This window comes from Nannospalax galili, unplaced genomic scaffold, assembly GCF_000622305.1.
Source record: "Nannospalax galili isolate Female #2095 unplaced genomic scaffold, S.galili_v1.0 scaffold309, whole genome shotgun sequence".
Taxonomy (NCBI): domain Eukaryota; kingdom Metazoa; phylum Chordata; class Mammalia; order Rodentia; family Spalacidae; genus Nannospalax; species Nannospalax galili.
Window position 1 is genome coordinate 1329207 of NW_008359589.1, and position 8654 is coordinate 1337860.

The following is an 8654-nucleotide window of genomic DNA, read 5'->3' on the forward strand; positions in this document are numbered from 1 at the left end:
GAGTCTCAGGTTTAAAAATTCTAAGGTTGGGAATGGAGAAATGACTCAGCAGTTAAGAGCACTGGCTGTCTTGCAGAGGACCTGGGATCAGTTCCCAGCACCCACATGGTGACTGACAGCCATCTGTAACTTCAGTTCCAGGAGATCCAACTCCCTCTTCTGACCTCCATGTGCACTGCACGACACGGGTGCACTTATATACATTCAGGTAATATAATCATACACACACAAAAAAAATTTAATAATTAAATAAAAAATAAATTTAAAAAATAATTAATTTTTTTTTAATTCTAAGGTTGTCCAAGATCATACATGTGTTAGGGACAGGATCTGTCTGAATCCAAAGTCTGTGCTAATATCTCTGAAGAGAAAACACTCCCAGAAACCCCAAGATAGCATGATTCTTTAGGGACAGTTCCAGAATTAAAAGGCAGGTCTAAAATCCCCAAGTATAGCCTTCCCTAAGAACCAGTAGTATTTGGCTTGTTCATTGTGACCCAGAGAGATGGTGAGAACAAAGACTCCTCTGCTCCTAGTTCCTAGCTCTAGCTTTCTGTTCCCCTGGCTGACCTTTCCCTATTCACACACCTCTTCCTTTGTCTGCTAGGATTTCTTACCACCCTACCCCTGGTATCTAGGTTCAACTCTTTTCCCTTCTCTGAAAATAACCCGATCTCTAATGATCCACAGAGTAACTGGGAGAATGACCAGGGGACCTGCCCCCATCCATTTCACTTCCTTTTCCAATTTTAGGAAGGATAAGCTTTCAGAAACCCCAGTGGAAAGGAAGGTCCCTGAGAGGGAAATACTCTAACTTCTGGTCCTAAGAAAACATAGATGCCAGCTCAATGGCTCTGAGGGCTTCTGGAGGGAGCAGCTCAAAGTGCTGGCTTGGCTCGAATAACAGGAACCTCAAGACTCTGGGCAGAATGGGACAATAAAGCTGAGTCACTCCTCCAACCCAGACCCTACCAATCTACCACTCCTCCAGCAGACAAATGCCCCCATATACATCCCCTAACCCCAACCAAAGCCATAGCTCAAGTTTTCTACTCAGACCTCACTTCACTCCCACTTAGGTGGGAAGGAAGACAAAATATGCATAAGCAAAGAGAATGGGGAAGGAGGGTAGGTTGGGCTGGAATCCTTGATTTTAAGTCTTTTTTTTTTTTTTTTTTGACTTTATATGTATGAGTGTTTTGCCTGCATATAAGTGTATCACATGCATGCAATGCCCGTGGAGGTCAGAAGAGGACATTGGATCCCCTGGAACTGGAGTTATGGATGGTTGTTAACTACCGTGTAGGTCCAGGGAACTGAACCTGGGTTCTCTGCAAGAGCAGCCAGCACTCTTAACCTGCTAAGCCATCTCTCCAGCCCTTTGTTGTGAATCTTGTTGCTAAAAATACCAAGTATTCTTTTCTTCCAGGGAAGATAATAGGAGGCAAAGTTCCTATGTAAGAGCTGAACATTTCATCAAATGTTTTTGAATTTTTAAAATATTTTATTTATTGTTTTTATAACTACTGAGCCATCTCTCCAGCCCCATGTTTTTTGAATTTTTAAATCAAATGTTTTCATTAAAGTGAAACAACTTGCAATTTTAGTGTTCACTGTCCAGAACAACTGTCAATAATGAAAATTCTCTTTATATATGCTGTATTTAGGTCTAAATGGAAAATTTTTAAAATAAATTGTTTAAGAATACAAAATGTTCCTTGGCCATCATACAATATTGTGAATACTACACTACACTAATTCATGGGCACCCAGACCAGGGATTAGAACTCAAAGAATAGCAAGAAAATGGACACTCGACACTACTGGCAAATAGCATGTCACACAAGAATCTATTGCATTCATTCTACCTAAAATGAAAGATTTGACAAGTTAATTTTATTTGTCTTAGCATTTTAACAGCTCAGTGCCTCCCTGCACTCCAAAGCCATGTCAATCACCAAACACAATGACACAACCCACAAGCCTTTGGGGCAGTCAGACATGGTTAAATTTTTTGTGAAAACTTGGGGCATACTTGCTTTGGCAGTACATACACTAAAAAATGAAATGATACAGAGAATGGTAGCATGGCTTTTGTGCCAGATGGCATGAAACTTTTATAAGGCATTCCATATTTTTAATGTATACCTATACTTCAAAACATCATGAGATACACCAAAATATGTAAAATTTCATTTATCAATTTAAATAAAGACATAGGGTGGGGCTGGAGAGATGGCTCAGTGGTTAAGAACACTGACTGTTCTTACAGAAGACCCGGGTTTGAATCCCAGCAACCACATGGCAGCTAACAACTGTTCATAACTCCAGTCCCAGGGGATCCAACAGCCTCTTCTGACCTCCTGGGGCATTGCATGACACGGATGCACTTATCTACATGCAGGCAATATATACATACAAATAAAATATTTTTTTAAAGACATAGGGCAAGATAGAGAAATAGAAAATAACAAATGTTGGTGTGATGGCTAATCTTGGTTGTCAATTCGACTGGAGCTGTGGAGCTGGAATTAACTGAAATGAGACTTTCTTGATCAGATTATTTGAAGATGGAAGACCCACCCTAAATGTGGGTGTTACCTTCTGATAGCAGCCCGTATAAAAAGGTTATGGCAGAATGGCACTTTCATTTTTTGCCTGCTTGCCTTCTCTCTCACTGGCAAGTTCATCTTGTTGCCATGGCATTCCTCCACTGATAGAAGAACCAACTTCTTCGGATTCCAATGTAGACTGAAGACTAGTAGATCTCCAGGAATACTTCAGGCCTCCAGTGCCAGATTGGGACTGCTGAGACATTCAGCCTCATGGACTGAGCAACTACCAGATTCTCAGCCTTTCCAGCGTGATACAGCCATTGTTGGACTACTCAGACTCTATCCTGAAAGCCAATCTAATAAGTTTTATCAGTTCTGTTCCTTTAGAGAACCCTGAGCCCTGACTAACACAGATTGTGGTACCAGGTGTGGTTCTAGAGAAACATAGTTGAAAGGATGAATTTCTTCAGTGGGCTTGGTGGTATCTGAAGCAGGTTCTCTAACTCAGGGAAACCTACAGTTGCTAAAGACTCCCCTGGTAGCATGGAGAACACTGAAAACCCATAGTGTAAACTATTTAAAGAAATTATGAAGATAATTTCCAATTCACCTCTTGTGAGGAACAGGGAATTCAGTGACTCTATATATAAAACATTTGACAATTTGTGGAAAAATAAGGAAAACAATGATGCTGACTGGCTGCTTCTAGCGTTTCTGGATAAAGTGATGATGGGAAAAGCATGAGCTCAATGATAAAATTCACCCACTCCAGATTCGCATCAACAGCCTAATGGTTTCTAAATGTGCCCTGGAAGAGAGCCTTCTCTCCAGCAGCCATGGAGCTCAAATTGCAGAAAATCAAGCCAAAGCCCTTATTATACATTTGGCTGACTTTTAACACAAATTTAATTCCTAGCCTCAAAGAGTATCAGCAATAAAAGTGAGGGTACTCTTAGAGCAAGAGTGGGATCCAGTAACTTAGGCTGGAGATGTGTGGGAGAACCCTAATGAGGCTGAGGACTTAGAACCCTCAGACTCTGAAGGGTTTATTTCACTTGGTAAATTCATCTTTCCACCCTCAGCAGAAAATGCATCTCACCCCAACCCCTGCAGAACCACCCTCCCCATCCTTGCCTGAAGGAATGGCCAGACAATGCTAATGTCTCACCGCATCCACCAAGTGTTGCCTCTAGGTCAGACTCAAGGCTAAGCAGTCCCCTAGATGTGAGATAGAAAGTGTGGTCCATGAGTGCACTACACCACTAAAGAACGTAGGGAGTCTGTTAATTCATTTAAGAAGTCTGGGAAAATATGTGGGAATGGATTTTAAGAGTATGGGATAATAGTGAAGCATAGAATTGGATCATGTTGAGTTTATCAACATGGGTCCAGTGAGTGGAGATTCTAGGTTTAATATGGAAGCTCAGGCAGTTTAAAAAGGTGCCAAAAGTGTGGTTGGTTGGCTGAAGTATTTATCAAAAGATGGCCTACTGAGAAAGAACTGGAGATGCCTGGTATCCCTTGGGTTAGTTGATGAAGGGATTTTAAGGCTCAGGCAAATTAGAATGCTCAAGTGGATTTGCTGTGTAAAACTGAATCCTCTACAATAGGAGGGTCCAAAGGACTTGCCTTTCACTGATGTTGTAATACATAAAATGGTGAGAAAAGCACCAGCACACTTGAAGGGTTGTGTTTTTGCTCTTTTCCTTGTGCCAGAGTTGGAGATGCCGCTGCTCAATTGCATAAATTAAATGTGATGGATTTAACTGGACCTTGGAATAGGGGCCAAGTGGCAGCATTGACTTAAAGGCAAGATGAGCATAGCTACCGTGATGGGCAGCAAAGGCAAAACAATGCATGTAGTGGCAAAACTTGCATGGACTTTTGGTACTGGCTAATCAATCATGGTATTTTCAGGGACAAAATATATAGGAAGCCTACTAAGTTTTTATTTGATTGTGCAAGCAGAAAAGCTCTAGAACAAATGACAGAAAGTCTACATTGGATAATAGCAATGGGGAATCTCATCCAGTCAACCAGTTTCTAAACTTGAGCCAGTTTACAGAACCAGAACTCCTTGAATGAAGGGAAGACTGAGTCTCTTTGAGGGAGGACCTTGTTACAATACCTAAGAGTTATAATGTTAGTCTTTCTCTTCATCCTTCCCCCGAGGGCCCTGTGGCCATTTACTATGGTAAATAAGGAAATAATCAGACTTTCTGAGGCCTATTGGATACTGGTTCTGAGTTGACACTGATTCTGGGAGACCCTAAAAAGCACTGTGGCCTTCCAGTTAAAGTAGGGGCTTATGGAGGTCAGGTGATAAATGGAGTTTTGGCTGAAATCTGACTCTGAGTCCAATGGCTCCCCAAACCTGTCCTATGATTATTTCCCCAGTTCCAGAAAGTATAATTGGGATAGATATACTTAGAAGTTACCAGAATTCCCACAGTTGGCAAGGATGTAGAGAAATTGGAACCCTTGCACATTTGCCAGTGGGACTGCAAAATGATGCTGCAGCTGTGGAAAACAGCTTGGTGTTTCCTCAAAAAGTTAAATATAGGCTGGGCATGGTGGTGCACACCTTTAGTCCCAGCACTCAGGAGGCAGAGTCAGGTAGATCTCTGTTGAGTTCAAGGCCAGCCTGGTCTACATAGCGAGTTCCAGGCCAGCTGGGGCTACAGAGACCCTGTTGTTGGGGACTCCTGCTGTGTAAAGTAGCAGTTTCTCCATGTCCAGAAAGCCCACGGGCTCGGATTCAAATGCAGACACTCCCTTTATCAAAAGGGTGCCTTCCCAGCATCTTCCTGACTCATCTGTGAAGTGACCGCCACAGATGCCCTACCATAAACATGGCCTCTGGCTCTGAAACTGCCAGCTTTTCCTGTGTGATTTTCAGACAATGTCTGGCAGCCTGGCAGGACCCCACCACCACATGTAAATGAGGCATCCTAAAAGTACCTATCAGCTAAGGCTTTTACCACTTTACTGTGGGGGTACCACAGTATAAAGTATCCTGGTTTTCCCTCAATAATCAGAGCTGGATCACTAAGGCTTGGAGCCGAGCTGAGTCACTGAATAAAGGGGCTGTACCACTGACTGAGCTGAGTCCTGTGTCTTACTGCCTACGGTCCAGTCTCCCCGGGGGGCGCTATCCTTCCGTCATCGACTCAGCCGGAAATCCAGCTTTCGCCATCCTCACACATCCCCACGTGATCCAGCGGCCGGTGGATTTCGTATCTCGAGGGAGTGCACGGTGGAAATTGGGACAGAACCCGACCGGGCCAGCCCCAGTAGCAGAGACCCACAGCGACGCGGTGCGGGACCCGCTGCACCCCAGGTGCACGCAGGAAACCGGAGCCACGCCCAGCAGCTGGCGCCCCGAGATTCCTGCGCCCCCATACCCTGTCTCAGAAAGACCAAAAAGAAAAAAAAAAGTTAAACATAGAATAACCATAATACCCAACAATTCCACTTCAAAATATATGGTCAGGAGAAATGAAAACAAAAGGTATCCAAACAAAAAACCTATGCATGGATGTTGACAAAAAAAATCACAGAAATATTTATATAAAGTATATAAATGTCTATGCTCAAGCAGTTTGTAATGTAGACTGAGAAACAAAATTATTATAATGAAAAAACAAGTTCATGAGCCAGCCAGATGACTCAGTGGGTAAAAAGCACTTACTGCCCAAGCCTGACCACCTGAGTTTGATCCCCAGAACCTACATGGTGGAATTAAAGAACTGACTCCCACAAGTTGTCCTCTGGCCTACACACACACACACACACACACACACACACACACAGAGAATCAATCAGTGTAAAAGAAAAGGGGGGGGATAATAGGGCTGGAGGTATAGCTTGGTGAAAGAGTACTTACCTTGCATACCTGAAGCCCTGTGTTCCATCCCCAGAAACAGAAGGGAGAGAGAGACGAGGCAGAGAGGGAAGGAGGGAGAAATCTATCTTAGAACTCTTGAGCTATGTGGCGTTTTCAAAGCCTTGCTGTTTCATCTCCTACTTCTCTACATGTTCCCAGTCAGTAAACTGCTGTCCTCTGCTAATGCCACATTCTACCTGCCATTTCACTGTTCCTTTTAACCTGAGTGATATTCCCCCTGCTTTCAATTCTTCTAGGTGCTTAGTTAGGGGTAAAACTGCTCGGTGATATGGAAATTCTGTGCCTAACTTTCTGAGGGAATACATGTTCCTGCAGCAGCCAGCACCACTTTGCTTTCCCACCAGCAAAATGCATTGATGGGTGTTATTCTCTGGGGTTTTGTACTTTTTTCTAAATGACCAATGTAGTGGTTCTGAGTGTGGTTTTGATTTGCATTCCCCTAATAACTAACTCAAAATAGCTTTTTAATCATCCTATCTTGTTTTCTATCCACTCACTCCATTTTCTACTTGTTACATTGCAACAAACTTCTTCATAGGGTGATTACTAGGAGCAAATGAGTTTTCATATACACCCACACTATCAGATTTGATGAGAATACTATTGTGCCATTGGATACTTCCTGAGCCTTCCTAGCAAAGGCAAATGTCTCTTGCTATGATGAAGGCATGCTCTTATTAAAGATTTTAATATAAAGCCACTAGGCTAGGGCACTGTTATTCAAACTAGTCAGATCATTAACACATTGCCTAGGGCACTTCTAATAAGGTATATTTTCAGGCCCATCTGCTAACTTTTGGAAACAGAATTTCTGGGAGGCCAGAAATCTATATTCTACAAGTCATTCCACCAGTTTGGTAAACTCTGAATAAGGAGTAATACAAGAAGAATGAACACAAAGGGTAGTTGGAAACTACATAATGAGGTTTGAGGACATGGTCTTGCTTCCTGGCTTTCACAAGATAAAGCTTCCTTTCTCTGACTTGTGACCCACTGCAGTGATGACATCCCTTTAGGTCCCCACCAGCATCTACATGCTGGGATTGCTCATCCTTAACCTTTGCACTCTGCAAAGTTTAGAATTCAGTGTGAGGCCCAGAGAGCACAACCTGACCCTTTCAGATTCTTCATGTGTGACTGTGGCTCTTCCTCTTTAGTGAAATCAGAACAATCCTACTGTGTGAGAGAATTTTCCAAAAGACTGTCATGTCTCCACTCTACAGATGTGGCTCAGAAACATAAAGGAACTCACCAAGGTCACATATCTATCATGTAGAATACAAAGCTGTGGCACATTCCACTCTGTCACACTGTGTTAGTTGTAGCACAGCCTCCTGTTGCATAGTTCATTGGACTATTTTACCTGCTGCTATTTTTCCAACTATATTCAGTGATTTTAGCACTATAGTTCCAAAACACCTGGAACCATCCTGCTTGAAGGGATCCCAGTGTGGGTGTCAAGGAGAGTTTGGGAACTGAGAGATTATTTAGAAGCCAAAGGGAGGGTGGCAGCAACTAGCTCTAAGAACAGATGGTCACACTTCCTGATACCACCCGCATCCCTACATCCTCCTAGAACTGAATGAAGCCGGAAGGAGCAATCACCTCAGCTCCTGACTGGAAAGAACTTGACCTCCGGGAGGGTGGCAGTAGGGAGGGGTTGCAGCAAGGGAAAAGTGGGAGGGGGCACACTCTCCCAGAAAAAACAAAAGGCAGGAAAGTTTCCAGCTATGTTGGGTTAGTCTTGTGACTGAGTCTTACTAGTAAAGGATTCTGGGATGTATGGGACTGTGCTGGATAGCTTTAGTGTCAACTTGACACACCTGGGTTGAGAGAGCCTCAATTGGGGAATTTCCCCCATAGAACTGGCCTGTGGCCATGTCCGTTGGGCATCTTCTTGATTGTTGAGTGATGTGGGAGGGCCCAGCCCACTGTGGGTGATGCTATCCCTTGGCAGATGGGCCTGTGTTGCATAAGAAAGCAGGCTGAGCAGGGGCCAGGGGAAAAAGCCAGTAAGTAGTGTTCCGCCATGGCCTGTGCTCCAGCTCCTGCCTCCAGGTCCTTGCCCTTGGCCTCCCTGATGAACTGTGACCTGGGAGATGTAAGCTGAATAAATCTTTTCTTCCCCAAGTTCGTATTGGTCAGAGTGTTCTGTCACAGCAATGGAGAAACAAACTAGAACAGGGGCTCTG

At 43.6% G+C, this 8654-nt stretch overlaps 1 non-coding gene across 1 annotated transcript; it reads left to right on the forward strand.

The window, feature by feature from the left end:
- Positions 1-2031: 2031 nt before the first annotated feature.
- LOC115068505 lies at positions 2032-2139 on the forward strand. Its single transcript, XR_003847855.1, has one exon. It is a non-coding gene; the product is annotated as a U6 spliceosomal RNA (small nuclear RNA).
- Positions 2140-8654: the final 6515 nt, after the last annotated feature.